The sequence below is a fragment of the Symphalangus syndactylus genome, chromosome 17 (genome assembly GCF_028878055.3).
Source record: "Symphalangus syndactylus isolate Jambi chromosome 17, NHGRI_mSymSyn1-v2.1_pri, whole genome shotgun sequence".
NCBI lineage: Eukaryota > Metazoa > Chordata > Mammalia > Primates > Hylobatidae > Symphalangus > Symphalangus syndactylus.
Window position 1 is genome coordinate 96,966,784 of NC_072439.2, and position 19,079 is coordinate 96,985,862.

The 19,079-nt window shown below is 50.7% G+C and overlaps 1 protein-coding gene across 2 annotated transcripts in view; it reads right to left on the reverse strand.

The window, feature by feature from the left end:
- XXYLT1 (xyloside xylosyltransferase 1) overlaps positions 1–19,079 on the reverse strand; it is a 196,759-nt gene that overhangs the window by 161,774 nt on the left and 15,906 nt on the right. The gene's annotated exons all lie outside the window — the stretch shown is intronic.

The window sequence follows — 19,079 nt, forward strand, 5'->3', positions numbered from 1 at the left end:
CTGGTCTAAATGCTCCCTCCGTGGGCATCGGCTGACTTCTGCCCACTGTTGGCAGCAATGAGTTCCAATGCAAAGTCCCACAACTGCTGCACTCTCCATCCCCATCACACAGCTTCTCTCTTAGCACCATGTGGCCACCGCCACAGGGATGAAGTCAGTGATCAAGACTGTCTTTCCTACCCTCTGCAGTGCTTCTTTCGGTAATATGAAGTTAAAACCAGGTACAGTGATCGCTCACCTGATTTCTAGTGCCCGTGAAGGTGCTTTTTTGGTGTAGATAGTTGTCAAATTTGGTGTTCTGGTGAGGAGGATGATTGGTGGAGGCTTCTATTTGGCCACCTTGCTCCACCTCCAGCCTAAACTTAAAAAAACTTGCATGCCACATTGGTCCTCATCATTCCCTAAAACTTGTTTTATGTAACACTTTAAATCTTCTGTCTCATTATAAAAGTCTTTTTAAAAAATATCTTCACGCTTCTCTTCTAATGTACTGTTTTCCTTTATCCTTTTCTGGCTACTGGTTTGTTTTTTTGTTTGTTTGTTTTTAATACTTTTTTTCAGATACAGAATCCAGACCAGTTCCTGCTATTTTCCAACAGAAATCTCAAATTATGTTTCTCATTCCCACACCCCCTCCACTTCCTCTCACCCCTGCCCCTGCAACCTCTCTGACAGCTTTCCCCACCTCCTGCCTTCCCCACTGCCCCATTCTGTTATACCTCCAGAATTGTTTTCCAAATAGAGAAATTCATTTTTCTCTCTCTCCTTGGCTTCAAGACCTCCAATGACTCGTCGCTCCCTTAGTTACAGTCCAAATCCTCTAGCAAGGCCTATAAGCCCCTGCAGTAGTGGCTCTGGCTACGTCTCCCGCCCTCCCTGCCTCTTGTGACTGGGCAGCACTGAACCAGGCAGTCTCCCATCTACTGGCCACACCTGGATGACCTACATCCTTGCACGCCTGTACTTGCTCTTCCCACCGTCTGTAATTACCTCTCCCAGCCCCCACCTGCCTGGTGAGATCCTATCCAGTTTCCCAATCCTCCCCTCCAGCCTTCCCACAGCCTCCCACAATTCACCATGCCCTTCCTAATACCCTACATCGCATGGGGGCTCCACTTACCCTGTCTGACTCACTTCACAGGGCTCTGTTTCTCTATCTGCTGCATGGGGCACTCCTTGTAGCCAGAGGCCGTGACTGCTCTGTGCCCTGTATCCAGCCACTGGCCACGTGACAGGCCATCCATACATCCATACAGTTTTGCTAAACTAAGTGAACTGCACTTTGGGCAAGTAACTAAACCTCTCTGAGCCCCAATTTCTTCATGGGTAATACAGGACTGACAACATGTACTTCCTGTGGTGTCTGTCAGGGCTATCTGGAACACACATTCAGCCCGGGGGCTGCCACACCATGCTTATTCCTAAGTGTTAGTATTGAGCCTCCTCCCAGTCCCCTAAATGCCTTCTCCCCACAGATCAGTTTTCACTCCTAAGCCAGCTTTTCCCTCTGAGCCTCGTTACACCTCCAAATCATCCCTATTTGCTGGATTTACACAAGAAGCTGGAAGCTGACAAGAGTGTTCTCGCAGAAGGGAAGGCCTCTGTATTCACTAAGAAGGAAGAGAAAGAACGGATCTGCGCAGGCATACACGCAGAGCAGGGCTGCTGCAGCCAAACTAAGGGAGATGAAGAGCTATCCACAGCCAGCTCACTCCCTACTGGCCCCATCTCACCCCAAAGCTTCACAGGAGACAACTGCATCCCATCAGCATTAATAGACTTATGAGGACAAACTGTACTCAGTACATTGTTCCAAATGCTGTGCTGCCAAGCCTGCACCCATGAATATTTCATATAATAAATCTACTTAAAGATAAATGAGTATGTTTCATGGAATAGACTTTATGCAGCAAGAGGCAAACCATAGACACTGCAAGTGTGAATCAAAATGCCCAGGCCTCCCAAAGACTAAAACAGGTTTGTAAACAAACCTTCCCAAGGACGGGCTGGCACATGTCATACTCCGGCAGCCTTTGCCCAGACCAGGGGCTGATGCCTGGCAGTGGGGCAGAGGGCAGCAAAGCAAGAGTGAAGAGAGGAAATGAGAGGGATGGGGGAGAGAAAAGGCCACCCCTTCGACCTCCCCTCCTCCCTTCCAAGTCCCCCACCTCCAGAGCTGCAAGAACATACAACCTGGGAAACCAGGAATATAAGATGACTCCCATACTGAAGGCAATTAGCCAAGACCCAAAACAATGGTTAATGCCAACCTGGAATATATGATTTTTAGGAATGTAGACAAAAAAGTCTGATCACGATTTGTAGGTTTTATTAATTTGTTTACATACATATACTTAAAAATCCTGTTGATTATAAAATACTATTTTTCCCACACCCAGCTTACAAAATAATTTCTCTTCAAACCCTTCGTGTGCATCAACAGCAATGCCTTTATGACGCCCAGAGTCAAGCTGCATCACCCAGAGCACATCCTCCTCACCAGCTGTTTAGGATACAGTTCCCTGTGAATTTATGTAGAATGCTGGCATCAGAAATGTCACCCCAACCCACAAGAACCCATGTTCATATCATGAGGGCAGTTGGATGTTGTTTTTAATCACCTAATGACATTTCTCATAGTAGGGTTCTTCAATGGCCTATAATCATATATTTGTAGCCATTCACTAACCTTCAGGAATATCCCGCCCCAGGAATATCCTGCCCCAGAAATGATTAAATCTGTGTTAAATTTCTTTGCCTACTTTTATTTTTAATTAATTCTGCATCTAAATTCAGTAATGACTGAGCTTTCTTTTCAGGAAAACGTGTCCTCAAACAGTACATTGTTGTTCAAACTAAAATATGTAACTGAGAAAGTGCTGTGTGATATAAAAGACCTTGGAAAGGCTCAACTCTTTCCAAAGGGACAGTGTAGGGAGGAGGGGAAAGAGGTGAAGCTTGCCTCAGATTCTACCATGCACAGCAAACTCAACACTTGTGATGCAGGGAGGCTGAAGCATCAGTCATGGCAGAGCCTGGTGCCAGGCAGAAGCAGGCGTCTTTGCCACCCAGCCCTGTGCTTGCTGGCACTGAGAGGCCTGACAGCCAGGCCACGGCTCCTCTAAACACTCCCTGGGGACATAAAGTCAGTCCAAGCCTTTAGCTCCATTTAGTGGAGAAAATTCGTTTTATCACTCGGCCTGCCCCACTGGGAGTCAGGTCGCAGCCACACTCCTGAGCTCGAAGGCAAGTGGCAAGGGCTGGCCCCAAGCATGGAAAGACGCCAGGTTTCGAGGAAAGCCCAAGGCCTGTATGAAGAACAGCCGCTCCTCTGGCCACAGATAGCAATGCCACAAGTCGGCCGAAGGCCAAGGGTCTGCCCGTCTCCTCCCCATGCTCCGCCAGAGACCATCCCCTTGCACAGCTATCGGAGGGAAGGTGACGGCACAAAGCTCAGGCACACTCTTCCCAAGTCCAGCAATCCTGGTGCCCCTGACAATGCTGAATCCACCTCCTGCAGGAACCACAAATAGGTTTCAACTTGTCCTGAGGGGCTGCCTGGAGCAGAGGCAGGAAGGATTCTGCAACAACATCTGGACTCTGCAAGGAAGCCTGCCATCAGCAAAAATGTCCACCAGGGGGCTGGCCAGCTCGCCTCCCATGTAGTTATCATCCAAGCGCAGTGGGCGCAACATTTAGGCTGTGATCACCCCAATGATGAGGAGTCGGTGCCTCCCGAGACTCAAGAATGAACTCATTATGAAAAGCACAATCTGCGGTTCAGATGCTAAGATGCCACCTAGTCACCTGGCAACCCTGGTCCAAGTACTTCAACACCCTAACTCCTCCGCACAATGGGAGTCATGTGACTGTCTCACAGGGCTCTTACGAGGAACATAATGGGAGCTCAATAAAGGACAGCTGACACTGCCATTACTCCATTCCAATAGTTGGGAAGTTTTTTCCATATAAGAACACCTAGATTAGAGAAAAGAATACGTTCCGTATTTACACAGTGCCAAGATACTGCAGGCACTAATAAAAGCTAACCGGTAAGGGCAGGCGCAGCGGCTCATGCCTGTAATCCCAGCACTTTGGGAGGCTGAGGTGGGTGGATGCCCTGAGCTCAGGAGTTCCAGACCAGCCTGGGAAACATGGCGAAACTCCATCTCTACCAAAAATACAAAAAATTAGCCGGGCGTGGTGGTGCACATGGTGGTGCAACTCAGGAGGCTGAGGTGGGAGGATCACTTGAGCCTGGGAGGTAGAGTTTGCCGTGAGCCAAGATCTCCCTACTGCACTCCAGCCTGCTGGGTGACAGAGTGAGACCCGGTCTCAAAAAGAGCTATGGCAATGCTCCACTGGGAGGTAGTTCCAGGTCCTTCCTCCTGCCACATTCAGCCCGTATCTGGATCCCACCTCTGCTGGGGGCTGCCCAGGGCCCACCTAGGTTCCTTCCACACTCTTCATGCTTAGCATGGAGTACCTATTTGCAAAACATGCTTCTAAAGTCACTAAAACGGGCCGGGCGTGGTGGCTCATGCCTGTAATCCCAGTACTTTGGGAGGCCAAGGCAGGTGGATCACCTAAGATCAGAAGTTCGAGACCAGCCTGGCCAACATGGCGAAACCCCATCTCTACTAAAAATACAAAAATTCACCGGGTGTGGTAGCACATGCCTGTAATCCCAGCTACTAGCGGAGCTGAGGCAGGATTGCTTGAACCTGGGAGGCGGAGGTTGCAGTGAGCTGAGATTGTGCCACTGCACTCCTGCCTGGGCAACAGAGCGAGACTCCATCTCAAATAAAAAAAAAGTCACTAAAACGATCCAAACCTATAGGTAGATCAAACACAATTCTGAAATGAAGACGTCTTAATGTATCAGAAAAGTCACTAAGTAAAGACATCTGCCTCCCAATTGGAAGTGGCCTCTCCCACTCTCCCACCCTCAGGCCTAGTCAAACCCGGCAGAACACCAAGGCCGACCTGAAGAAGCGGGGCGGGTCTTTCAGGACCGACACCTACCTGGCACATTCCCAAGGAGGAGCTGTCCACACCTTCTTGAAGCAAGGGCAGGTGCCCTGTGATGCCCGGTATCCATACACTTGGAGGACAAGCAAACGAAATGACAGGCTCTGAGGCTGGTGGCTGGGGACACAGTAGACCCCACTATGGGCCCCACGGAATTTAAATTAGGGCACAGCTATTCTGTGTCCTGATTTTCATGTCTGAAGTTATATCAAAGGTGTTTCCTTAAAGGAAGTTTTCCTGGAGCAACAGACAGATGATTGAGTGATGGATGGGCAGAGCTACACTACCTATTGGTCTCTTCCCAAGGCTTGTCAGCAATTCCAACAAGAACTGGAGGAAAAACGACTTTCGGGGAAAACAAAACATTGTCTTCCAATTAACCTGCACCATGAATGTGAAGGCACATTTCCAGAATGGAAGAAAAATCTGCTAACGGACTGGGAGTCTTTCATTCCTACACCCATGCCAGACACCGGAACACCCCAGGGCCTATGCACTGTCTACTCTGCTCAGAGAACCCTCCCCCAGAACCTTCTCCTGACTGAATCCTTCTAGCCGTTCAGCCATTCAAATGTTACCTCCAGAGATTTTCCCTCACCAAAAAAGTAGCTACCACCCTCACCACCAACACACACACACACATGCACACAACACACACACACATGCACACATCAGTCCTGGCTATTGCATGACCAGATTCATTTCCTCCATAATACTTATCACCAAACATGTCATATTTTTCAGTGTTTAGTCACTCACTGCCCATCTCTCCCCAGCTCCCAGCCAGCCTGTAAGGCACCACGAGGGCGGGACCTTGTCTGTCTTACTCATTGCTGCATATCCAGCTCTTAGTCAAGTGCTTCACATGCAGTGGAGACTCTGTAAATGCTCGCTGCAGGTAGAAGTGAGCAAATAAACAGGCAGAGAGGAGGGGCCATGGGACAACTGTTTCAGACACAGAATGTTGCCCCGTGGCCCTGCAGCACCTGGGAACTCAGCAGTTCCTTCCTACCCCAGTATCTCCCCCGGGCATGTCATGTGCTTCTCCATCTCCATCCAGCCCTCATCCAAAGAGAAAGATTTCCTCCACATGGGACTTTTTCTAAACATTCCAGAGCACAGGCCTCCTTCTCACCTTTAACCTGCTAGACAGAAGACCCGGGCTACAGTATCTCACTTTGTCAGTAGGAGCTGTTGTCTCCATTTTACACCCAACCTGCAAACTACTGATACGACATTGATGATTGGAGGAACACCAGGGTTCTTGGTCTTGCGCTGACAGGATTAATGACACGGACACACGTGGAGTGGTTTTAAGGAGCGAAAAGTTTAATAGGCAAGAAAGAAGGAAGAAAGAAGGGAACAGCTCCCCCGTACAGAGAAAAGGGACAGGGTTTGGAACAAAGAGAAACAAAGTGTGGTGGAAAAGTGGGAGGTTACATGGGAGGCTGGAGGAGGTGGGGTCTGATCTGCATAGGGCCCAGGGGATTGATTTGACCAGGTATGTTATTTACATAGCATGCAGAAAAACCTGGCCCTCCCACCTTAGCCCTTTTAATATGCAAATGTAGGGCGCCAGGATGTTCTGAACACAAGGTGTTATCTGGAGGTGGCCATGACACTTGGTACACCCGGTGACAAGAAGAGGGTGGGAATCGCCATGTTAAGTGAACACAGTTTCTAATGGCTGGCATTCGCATATCAAAGCTTGCTGGCCTGGCCCTTCAAGACACCTTTTCTGTTAGAAAAGAGATGGTTCAGCAACCCAAAGGCCCATCAATGATAGACTGGATTAAGAACATGTGGCACATATACACCATGGAATACTATGCAGCCATAAAAAAGGATGAGTTCACGGCCTTTGTAGGGGCATGGATGATGCTGGAAACCATCATTCTCAGCAAACTATCGCAAGGACAAAAAACCAAACACCGCATGTTCTCACTCACAGGTGGGAATTGAACAATGAGAACACTTGGACACAGGGAAGGGGAACATCACACACCGGGGCCTGTCATGGGGTGGCGGGAGGAGGGAGGGATAGCATTAGGAGATATACCTAATGTAAATGACAAGTTAATGGGTGCAGCACACCAACATGGCACATGTATACATATGTAACAAACCTGCACATTGTATACATGTACCCTGGAACTTAAAGTATAATAAAAAAAATTAAAAAAAACAAGAGATGGTTCAGGGATTGTTTCTTATTATAAGAAAATTTCCACTGAGAACCTTTACCCTAACTCTCTGCCTAAAAACTATTTCTTTATAACTCCTGTATTACTAGTTCAGAATAGCCATGCCTGAATCTAAATTTTATGTCTGAAATTATATCAAAAGTGTTTCCTTAAATGAGGTTTTCCTGGAGTGACAGACAGATAATTGAGTGATAGATGGGTAGAGCCACAGGTCTATTGATCTCTCTTCTTAGTCACTAACATGTCCTGAAAACACTATCATTCTCAGTGGCTGCCTGTTGCCCCCACCAAAAACTTGAGCTCACTTTGAAAACAAAGGTCTCCAAGGGTAAGTGGTAAATGCTCTGAATTTGGTTCGCTTTAAATGGAAAAGGTAACAGTCATAATGGATGTGCAGTTTTTACAAGGAAAGAAAAAGACAGAAGCAAAGGCCGGGCCCCTCCCTCATGTGACGATTATCGCTTCTGCATGATGTCCTGGATGGACTAATAATTGAACTTTGTCAGGCAGTACCACAAACAGCTGAAGAGGGGGAAAGCAGCCTGCCCAGCTAATTTCTAAAGCCATGTCCAATATCCATTCTCACAACCTGCTTTACTGACAGTTCAAAAGTGACAGCCCCTCCTCCCCACACTGTCCTCACCACACAACGTCCAATCGTTACACTACCTCCTCACACTCAACTCCACCTCGCACTTACTGAACCGTCACTAGTTTCTAGGTAACCAGACCTGCAATGAACGTTGTAGGACTCCTGCAAGATTGCCATTGTGTCAGCAGAGATGGGCCCTATTCCAGTCATCCAAAACCTTCATATGACCAGGGCAGGGTAGGAGCAAATGTAACACAAAGACACCGGCCCACCGGACAGCAGGTGATGAAACGTCACACGTCACCAGGACGGCGTATCTCCAGCAAGCCTGCGAGCTTCACCTGCACTGCCGGGACAGCGGCTCTGGGTCCCGGGTATCCAGCTTTGCTGCATGCACACATGGCTCTTGCTGGGGAGACTTATTAAAACACAGACTCCAGGGTCCTGAGCACAGAGATTCTGAGTCAGGGTCGGCAGTGAGGCACAGGAATCTTCATTTAAAAACCACTCCCGGCCAGGCGTGGTGGCTCACACCTGTAATCCCAGCACTTTGCGAGGCCAAGGTGGGCAGATCGCCTGAGGTCAGGAGTTCGAGACCAGCCTGACCAACATGGAGGAACCCCCATCTCTACTAAAAATACAAAATTAGCCAGGTGTGGTGGCACATGCCCGTAATCCCAGCTACTCAGGAGGCTGAGGCAGGAGAATTGCTTGAACCTGGGAGGCAGAGGTTGCAGTGAGCCAAGATCGCACCATTGCACTTCAGCCTTATGTGTAGCCCAAGATAATTCTTTTATTTTTTATTTTTTTTTTGAGATGGAGTCTCGCTCTGTCGCCCAGGCTAGAGTTCAGTGGCGTGATTTCGGCTCACTGCAATCTCTGCCTTCCGGGTTCAAGCAATTCTCCTGCCTCAGCCTCCTGAGTAGCTGGGATTACAGGCACACACCACCATGCCCAGCTAGTTTTATATTTTTAGTAGACACGGGGTTTCACCATATTGGCCAGGTTGGTCTTGAACTCCTGCAAGTGATTGGCCCACCTTGGCCTCCCAAAGTGCTGGGATTACAGGCATGAGCCACCGCACCTGGCCCAATTAGTCTTCTTCCAGTTGGCAAAGGGAAGCCAAAAGAATGGACATACCTGTTGTAGAGTGTCCCAAGGAGGCAAGGGGTCCAGAAGCCATTTAATTTGAGTGGCAGCTGAAGGAACTATGGGTGTTTGCCTCACGTGGGAGTGGGAAGAGGCAGAGAGGATGATATGCATGTCCCCTCCAAATCTCATGTTGAAATGTGGTCCACAATGCTGGACATGGGGCCTGGTGGGAAGTACGGAATCATGGGGCGGATCCTTCATGAATGGTTTAGCACCATCCCCTTGGAGGTAAGTTAGCTCTCGCTCAGGCGGTTCACGGCAGATCTGGTTGTAGAAGTGTGTGGCACCTCCACCCGCCTCCACTCTCTCCTGCCCCTGCTCTCACCCCATGATGTGCCTGCTTCCCCATCACCTTCCGCCATGACCGGAAGCTTCCTAAGGCCTCCCCCAGAAGCAAGCGCTGGCACCACCCTTCTCTACAGCCTGCAGAACCATGAGCCAATGACACCTCTTTTTAAAATAAATTACACAATCTCGGGTATCTCTTTATAGCAATGCAAAAATGGTCTAATACAGAAGACAACACAACCACACACACACCTGCTGATTTATTCTCTTCGCCTCCTTCTCCATCTAGCACACTTGTGTTTACACCAGGTTTTTTCTTGCCTATAATGAAGACAGGATAAATGGCTACAATAAACCCCTTCTCTCTCTCAAAATCTCAATTTGCTTTTGACTCAGGCGCTCCTAACAGAGCAACAATCAAGCATCAGTCCCCAGAAAGACAAGGCTATCACGACTGGAAGAAAGAAGAGCTGGGCAAAGGATCCAGTGCCCTCTCTGTGCCCAGTGTGGCCAGACCTGCTCTCCTTCCCCTCACCCTGCTCGTGTCTTCCTCACCTCCAATGGCAAGAGGGTCTTTGGCAAGCAGATACAGGGACGAAGACCGTGTTAGCACAGCAATACAGAGTGGGTCTGTCTTGCAGGTACTGCACCTTGCGGACCTTCAAACACTCGGGACTTCCAGATCAATTTCCAGGATGACGATGAGGAACTATGGCAAACCAGCAGGATGGAGCCATGTCCCTGGAGGGAGAGCAAGACTCAGGGGAAAGATGAGAGGAATGAGCAGTGAGCAGAGGCACAGGGGGTGAGCCCCGGACACTCCTCCAGGCTGATGAGGAATAAAACACAAGGCAGCTCCAGAGATGGGGGTGAGCAGGGGTCTGTGCTATCTTCTGGACTCTGTGTGTTCGTGACCAGCCAACAGTGACGTTACAATGTGGCCACATGGCCTTCCAGACACCGTGACACATGCTGAGGGGTTCCACAAGCATAAATCCATGATTTCTTTAACACAGTCTATCCAGCCCCCACAGCCACAGCCAGAGAGCCAGTCCCAGACTCCCAGCCGGGCCCCGGGAGGGCGGCGCACCCTCCCCGGCGCCACTCGCCACTCGGCACCTGCCGCTCCAGCCTCCTGGTCCCAATTTCTGTCTCTCCACACTGAGCAGGCATTTGTAAAAACAAACGCACGGAGTCACTCACCATCTGTTTTTGGGACTCGCTAAAGAATACTTTGAGTGAACTTTTTTGAAATAATGCTACACAGTGGGTAGAAGCATTCCTTAATTCACCTTTTCTATAAATCATGTTTTGCTTTTTGACATTTAATACTAAATTTTCCTGACAGTAGAAGCTGTTTTTCTAAAAAATAACGTGTTCCACCCCCAAAAAAGGAGGGGAAGAGGTATGACAGCGAGGGAAAGAGAGGAAGGAGATGGGAGAAGAGAGCGAATGGCAGTTCCAGGATTTCACTGTGAAATCTGAGGCTGGGCGGTCACAGTCCACGTATTCACCAAGCCGAGCAGTGGGAGGGCTGTGAGAGCTTCTTGGCCAGATTCCTCGATTTGTCCTTTTTTCGTGTGGGAACCATCCCATGACCTATGACCTCCAAAGAACACTGCAGCTTTACCAGGAGTAACACCCAAAGGAGGCACTGAGCCAGATTCTGTCACGCAGGCAGGAAGGTGGCCTGGGCCGGGAGGCTGGTCCCCATCTCCCGCACCCCATCCTCGTGCACAGCTTCCTCTAGGGGCCGGCCTCTCTTGAAACTGGCATTGAGCCGCAGTTCCGACGGGTTGGGAACACAGCTGGAGCCCAAGGTGGAGAGCCATGATCCCCGGACAGCCCTGCCAGGCTCGAACCCTCCGCCCCCAGGGCAGCCTCAGCTGCTGTATTAGCCTGTTCTCACACTGCTATAAAGAACGACCCAAGACTTGGTGATTTACAAGGAAAAGAGGTTTGATGGACTCACAGTCCTGCATGGCTGGGGAGGCCTCAGGAAACACACAATCATGGCGGAGGGGACACATCTTACCCTAGCGCAGCAGGACAGAGAGAGACAAGGGGGAAGCGCCACACACTTTCAAACAGCAGATCTCCTGAGAGCTCATTGACTCTCACGAGAAGAGCAAGGAGGAAGTCCCGCCCCCGTGGTCCAATCACCTCCCACCAGGCCCTTCCCCCGACACGGGGATTACAATTTGAGGTGAGATTTGGGTGGAGACACAGCCAGACCTTATCAGCCGCTTTCCAAGGCTGCCTGCTCTCCTGGGTCTCACAAAGCCCCTCGTCCAGTGCTCCCTGAGATTGGCACACACACATCCAGAGGGGTGCGAAAGGGAGTCCTGCAGGCACACGGAGCAACCACTTCAATACTCACAGGCTTATATGGTTGTGCAAAGTACTAAGAAAAAAGCTTTGGAACTTTGATTTCAACAGATACTACCTCACGAGGGGCTAAGAAGAAAAGAAGAAGAAGAAAAAGGAGTTGATATGGTTTGGCTGTGTCTCTTCCCAAATCTCCTCTTGAATTCCCACATGTAGTGGGAGGGACCCGGTGGGAGGTAACTGAATCGTGCCGGCAGGTCTTTCCCGTGCAGTTCCTGTGACAGTGAGTAAGTCTCATTAGATCTGATGGTTCCGGAAGGAGGAGTTTCCCTGCACAACAACAACACAACAAAAGACGGGAGTTTCCCTTCTTTTTTTGCCAGCTGCCATCCATGTAAGACATGACTCGCTCCTCCTTGACTTCCACTATGATTGTGAGACTTCCCCGGCCACATGAAACTGTAAGTCCATTAAAATGCCCTTTTTCCTTGGTCAGGTGCAGTGGCTCACACCTGTAATCTCAGCACTTTGGGAGGCCAAGGCGGGTGGATCACCTGCGGTCAGGAGTTTGAGACCAGCCTGGCCAACAGGGTGAAACGCCGTCTCTACTAAGAAAATACAAAAATTAGCTGAGCGTGGTAGCAGGCACCTGTAATCCCAGCTACTTGGACGCTGAGCCAGGAGAACCGCTTGAACTCGGAGGGAGGAGATTGCAGTGAGCCAAGATTGCGCCACTGTACTCCAGCCTGGGGGACAGAGCGAGACTCTGTCTCAAAAAACAAACTCCTTTTTCCTGTATAAATTACCCAGTCTCGGGTATGTCTTTATCAGCAGCGTGAAAATGGACTAATACAGGAGCCAAATTAAAATATACATGAAGTAGGTAATACTGCAGACAGCTCTAGGACACTGGGAAAATGCAGGAAGGAAACATGCAGATGGAATTTTGGATGCACTGTTCACATCCATCACCTCCTTCTGTGGGTGAGACACTGTGTTTAAAAGGCCAAGTGCGGCACCAGCAGCCAGGGGGAGTTCAACATGCTGATTTCCCCGCCTGACGTCAGAACCTACTCACCTAATTCACCTAATGTCTCATCTAAAGCCTCACACTAAATCCCTTCCTGTAACTTCAAAAGGTTACACCTACCAGGCGATGTTCAGGATCCGGCACTTTTCTAAGCAGCACCATGCTATATAAAACAGGCACAGGGCTCACATCAGAGGCATACGGCTCACATCAGCACACGATGGGCACGTGGCTCACAACAGGCGCATGGTACATGACAGGCACATGGCACACTGGCACCTGCTCTTCATGGGACCACAAAGAAAGGAAACGTGTCAGGCAGCAACGTAGACAGACATGAGCTCATCTCATCCTCGCCATCACCATGCCCCGTGGAAAGGAGGCAGCCGTGGCCAGAGAGGGGAAGGTCCCTGCCCCAGGTGACTCGGTCGATGGCCAAAGCCCAGATTTCAGCCCAGGTCTCGCCGATTCCAGAATACACTCAACCTTTCAGGCACCGCACCAGGGTTGCCCTCGCTTCACTTGTCCTATTTGACTCCTTCATTAAGGGGCACAGCTCCCACTGAGCCTGCTCACTACAAACCCGAGTGCTGTCAAAAGAGGTAAACGTGTGGTCTGTAGCCCTCTTGATGTCACATACTTCAAGTCCACGCATAAATAAACTCTAATGGAGAAAACCTCAACATCCCAACCTAGTAGCGGCCCTTTCCTGATGGATCCAGAATCCCTCTACCGCCCACCACCGCCACAGCTTCCCCAGGCCAAGCACCATCCTCTCTCCCCCAGGCCAGGGTGATGGCCTCCTAAGGGTCTCCCCGGCATTCTACTCTCCACACGGAGGCCAGAGCCCTCCTCCTCTGACCCAGTCAAAGCTGGAATCCTCACTCCGATGCCGGCTGGGAGCTGCCCTCCTCCTGCTAGCTCTGGCACTGATGTCCACTGCGCTCACCCAGGCCACTGCGCTGAGCCTCCAACACAGCAGCTCCTCACGCCTGCCGCCTGGATGCTCCTCCCCAGGGCTGCCCAGCCAGCTCCTTCTTTCCTTCAGGTCTTCACTCAATGTCACCTTTCAGTGACAGGTTCCCTGCCCATCCAATTAAAAACTGCAACTGGCCGGGCGCAGTGGCTCACACCTGTAATCCCAGAACTTTCGGAGGCCGAGGCAGATGGATCACCTGAAGTCAGGAGTTTGAGACCAGCCTGGCCAACGTGGTAAAACCCCGTCTCTACTAAAAAAATACAAAAATTAGCTGGGCGTGGTAGCACATGCCTATAATTCCAGCTACTTGGGAGGCTGAGGCAGGAGAATCACGTGAACCCAGGAGGCAGAGGTTGGAGTGAGCAGAGATCGCGCCACTGCATTCCAGCCTGGGCGACCAGAGTGCAACTCCATCTCAAAAATGAAAAAAAAAAAAAAAACTCTGCAACCACCCCCATACTCCTGGTCCTCTTCTGCTGACACACGGTATAACGTACTCACCTGCTAACATAGTGTATGATTTATTCATCTGCTTTTCACGGAACAACGAAATGAAAAGAAACGTAACCCTTTATGAACCCCTACTTCACCGTCTCCCAGGCAGCAAACTAGACATTTTAACAGCTCATCTAGTCCTCTTCCTGCCAGGATGTAAGTGCTACAAGGCAGGGACTTTTCACCTGTTCTGTCTCTTCTGTTCATTGATACACCCAAGTTCCCAGGACAGCACCTGGCACATAGTAGGTGCCCAGGCTGAATGACGACTTCAGATAGCAGCAATACTGAACGGGGTTGCATGGATCTTAAAAATGCTCATCTCAAAGCAGCACTCATTTGCCTCAGGCTTTTGTGAATGACACACAAGGACCAACCTAGGCTTCCCTCTGTCGGCATAAATGTGCACTGGCCAGACAGCGCTGGGATCTGAGGACTCCCTCAAGCTACGTGAAAGCACAGACCATCTCACTGAGCACAGCCGCAGGAAGGAGACAGCCAAGTCATCCTTGCACGAGGACCCTGCTGCCCTGCGGGCAGGTCCCCCACCTCCACCGCACCTGCTGGCTCCCCAAGGCTCAGGCCTAGCAGACCATGGTTAGGAAAAGCAGAGACCACTTGCTAACTGCAAAAAATCAAGTGGATGACCAATATGGGTGGAGCTAAGTGGTCACCCAAATCACTGATGTGACCCCATGTATTTCTGACAGGGAAGACAGGACCCAGCCAGGTGGAAAGGGGCTATCCACAGGTTAGGCAGCAGGTCCCTATAGGAGCCAGCCCAGAAGCCAGGCCCCCGGCCCTTCTCATACAGCCCTGCACCTACCCATGCAGGGAGCAAGGCCAGGACAGACACCTGTGAAGCTGCGCTGAGCACCAGGTCCAGACTTCAGTGAGGGGTTGCTCTGCCTGCAGCTGGAGGCACCCTCCTCTCTACCCTCCTCAGAGACTCTGAACGCTCTGGGAAGGTTGGCGCCAGTGTCTGCACAGCCAGGAAGTCTTAGGTGGCAGGAAGGAGCCACTCAGGTCTGCTCTCAAAGTTGCCCTCCTATCCTATTTCCAAAGTTGCCCCCAAGCCTCTACCTCCTGCCTCAAAGGCAGCAAGACCCACACCAATAAAAGGGAGTCTCCGCCAAGTGCTCAAGAGAACGTGGAATGGGAAGGGGAACAGCCACCTGGAGGGGAGCTCACCAGGGTCCTGCAAAGCAGAAGATGCACACACCCCTGGAGAGCCTCAAGCACATTGTGTGCCCGGGTGTTCAGTGGTGGGAGTGACAAAACAGGGGAACCGCCCAGCCATCTCTCAGAAGGCAAATGAGTAAACGGAGGTCCACCCACAATAAAATACTACGCAGCAATTAAAATGACCGGGCAAGACTTCCATGTATCAGCAAAGATAAATCTCAAAATCATAATGCTATGATATCTCATACAATGAAATGTCAAATGGATATATGAGTGTTCACATAACTGCTGAAAACATACAAAGCAGTAATTCATATATATTTTATGCATACATATGTGGTAAAAATTAAAAACATACAAATTGCACAAAACACACCAACTTCTTCTTTGTGACAGTAAATACCTCTGGAGGGAGTAGGATGGAGAAGAAATAGAGTGAGCTTTAGCTATGTCTACAATATTTTATTTCCTTAAAAACAGAATCTTAAGCAAATAGAGAAAACTGTTAGCACCTATTTAACTTACACAGTAGAAACAAAGGTATCTGTTACTTTTTTTTTTTTCATTTTTCTGTTTTGGCTTGTTTCAGAATTAAAATTTTTTAACATCTAAAAAATATATCATGACAGGCGAAAAGTGGAGCTGTGTAATAGAAATTAGCAGGAAAAATTCTTTATAATAAAGAGGCAAGAGAGTGGGTGCTGAGGAGCAGTCCTGATAGACCTGATCTTCACGTGTTAATTTGTGGGAACAGGACCACACAGGACTGGGAAGTGTTTCTTGTGGAGAATCGATGAAGGTTCCTGGGAACAATTCAAAAGAAGAAACCGCCCCCCCGCCCCCCCCACCACACACACACACAGAGAGAGAGAGAGAGAGATTCACTGTGGTGTTATTTATTGTGTGAAAAAAACAGAAACTCACAGCTCAGGTTACAAAAGAAATATGACCATAACGTATGCTACAGTGATACGAACAAGAAGCTGGAGACAGGGCAGCGAGGCGGGGAGGCGTTTATGGCATACACCACCGCAGGTGGGTCCCCTATTCAGTAACATGAGTAGAGAACAAAATTCCCCCGCTCCATCCAAATTAGGCCTGCAAGAGACGAGGGCTCAAGGGAACATGGGAAAATGAAGACGGTTTGTTGAATGAGATTTACAGCTTTCCACTACCTGGAGAAGCAGGTCACAAAGGGCTCTCCGTGGAGCCCAGGCACTGCACCCCGGCTGCCCGCTTTTCTCCAAGCACTTTCTCCTGCCTTTTTCTCGGACCCTCCCTCTCCCCAGGGCCCAGGAAGGCTGTCCTATGGCCAACTCCTCTCCTGGGGCAGTGAGATTTCCCTCTCCTATTTGCAGGCTGGAACAAATCTCCCAAAGACTCCCACAAATCAGGTCCAGATGCTGCACATGTCACAGAAAAAGGCTGAGAAGTCAACAGCTCCAGAAATCAGGAGGCTAAGCGGCAAGATCCCGTTTCATTTCCCAAGGCCCCTGCTTAAGACAGAGCCTTCAGTAAAAGAAATGTTTTCCTTTTGCATTTGCCTTAAAATGCCTCCCAATTCTCTGAGAGCCACATCAGTTCTAAAAACTTCAACTGCCCACATTTCTTTTTTTTTTTTTTTTGAGAAGAAGTTCTTGTCTCCCAGGCTGGAGTGCAGTGTTGTGATCTCGGTTCACTGCAACCTCCGCCTCCTGGGTTCAGGCAATTCTCCTGCCTCAGCCTCCTGAGTAGCTGGGATTACAGGTGCCCGCCACCACGCCCAGCCAATTTTTGTATTTTTAGTAGAGACGGGGTTTCACTATGTTGGCCAGGCTGGTCTCGAACTCCTGACCTCAGGTGATCCGCCCACCTCGGCCTCCCAAAGTTCTAGGATTACAGGCGTGAGCCACCACGCCTGGCCTGTTCATATTTCTGATCAAAGCAAAAGCCACTCGGTGAGCCCAAAGAAGAGACCAGTAAGCAGGGCCAGCCTACCTGGCAGTTTACATCCTCTGCAAATGCTGCTCAGCAAATTCAACTATGTAGCCAATCACTCTTCCCTGAAGTGAGTTTTAAAGGGTAACACCAGAGGGAAACGGTGCTCTCAGACATGTCACGGGGGTGCCCGCTGCCCAGCTCTGCACCAGGGAGCACCCCCACCGGGGTGGGGAGATTTCCCTCTCACATTTCCAGGCTGGAACAATTCCCCTGAAGACCCCCATAAATCAGCCCCAGGGGGCCCTCAGGGCTTGGAGACTCTGGCCACACACGTCAGCAGTGACTGCCCAGGCCTGCCAGGTTCTCCAGGGCCTCAGCCCCAGGGCCTGGGACCAAAACCCCACCCTGCACTGACCACAAGTTAAACTTGCCCTGAAACTGGGGTCAGCAGCAAAAACAACACGCCCCTGACCCTCCCAACCACAGGCCGCAGGCTCGAAGCCCAACGAGGTGATTTCCAAAGTGCCCTCTGCTCCTGGAAAGCCATTCCCTGAGCCGGAAGCTTGTTCCTTTTCCACTGTGAGGAAACTGGGGGCCACATGGCATCACACAGAGCCCTCTGCAGGCTCAGTCACCCTCTCACTCTTGCTCAGCACGTCCACGGGGCATAATGAAGTCTGTAGGCTGCGCGATCTCTGTGCCAAAATTGCTCTTTTGTTTCCCAAGGCGAACTCGAGCATCTGGAACCTGGGCATCCAGGCAACAGGCTCGCATGGCCCAGATTCAGGGGCAGCCACCTGCGCCAGGCTGGAACCTGACACAGGGTGAGCAGGTGAGCCACTGAGCAGGACCGTGAGGTGGCATGCTAAAGCTGGGCACAGCCACCAAGGGCGGGACACAGACCTGCAGGGCCTTCACGGGGCCAGGGCAGTGCCTAAGGGTCCACCTAGCATGCGTCAAGCACAAACAGGTGCGCTATGCACATTCAGTCACTTAACGTCACCCCCACACCAATGTTTTGGGGCAGGTGATATGACTGGGCCCCTGCTGCAGAGAGGAAGTGGTTCAGAGAATGTAAACAACTACCCCCCCCACCTCCCAGAAGGATGAGGTAGAGTCAGAATCTAAAGCGGCCCATCTGTAGCCAACACCATACTCATTCAAGAGACACACACCCATACCTGCACCAGCTGCGCAGGAAGGAGAAAGAAGTCAGACCCGGACCCTATCCCCAACCGCCCCAGGCTGGGAAATTCACCAGCACTGCGGACAGAGCAGGGGATAACAGCAGCATCAGAAAGACCCATAAGGCCATAGGTTTGCAGAGGGAATGCAGTCCCTCAGCAAGGAGCTTGAGTCGGACTAAACCAGCAGAAAAGGCGGTTTCCGAGTACCATGCTCGCACAACAGGGAGCCGCTGCCCAGGCCCGGAGATCCCTGTGACAGTCACGGCAGGACTGGGGCTGCAGGAGCGCAGAGCCAGGCGGGAGACAGCGGCGGGGTTCCCTACCCCACACAGCTCGCACCCACGGGCTCAGCCCCCAGCAGGACCCAGTCGGGCTGGGGACTCAGCTCCATCCAAGTGGGCTGAGCAGGGCCGGGCAATAGGATGGAGGGAGCCGTGACTCTGGGCCTGCAGCTGAGGAGGCCGCAAAGCTTCCTTCTGGAGCAGCCGATCAGTGGGCGTGGAGCAAAGCCTTTCACTGTCCACAAAACACAGGCGACTGCAGGGAGTCACAAGTGGGTGAGATCGAAAAGCTGTGTCAGGCTAGGAACCAAAACAGAAGACAAACCAGCGCACAGAGCAAGCACAGAGCAGAACTGGCTTCCGAACACAAGGGAAGGCAGGCAGGGAGACCATGGGTGCAGGGAACC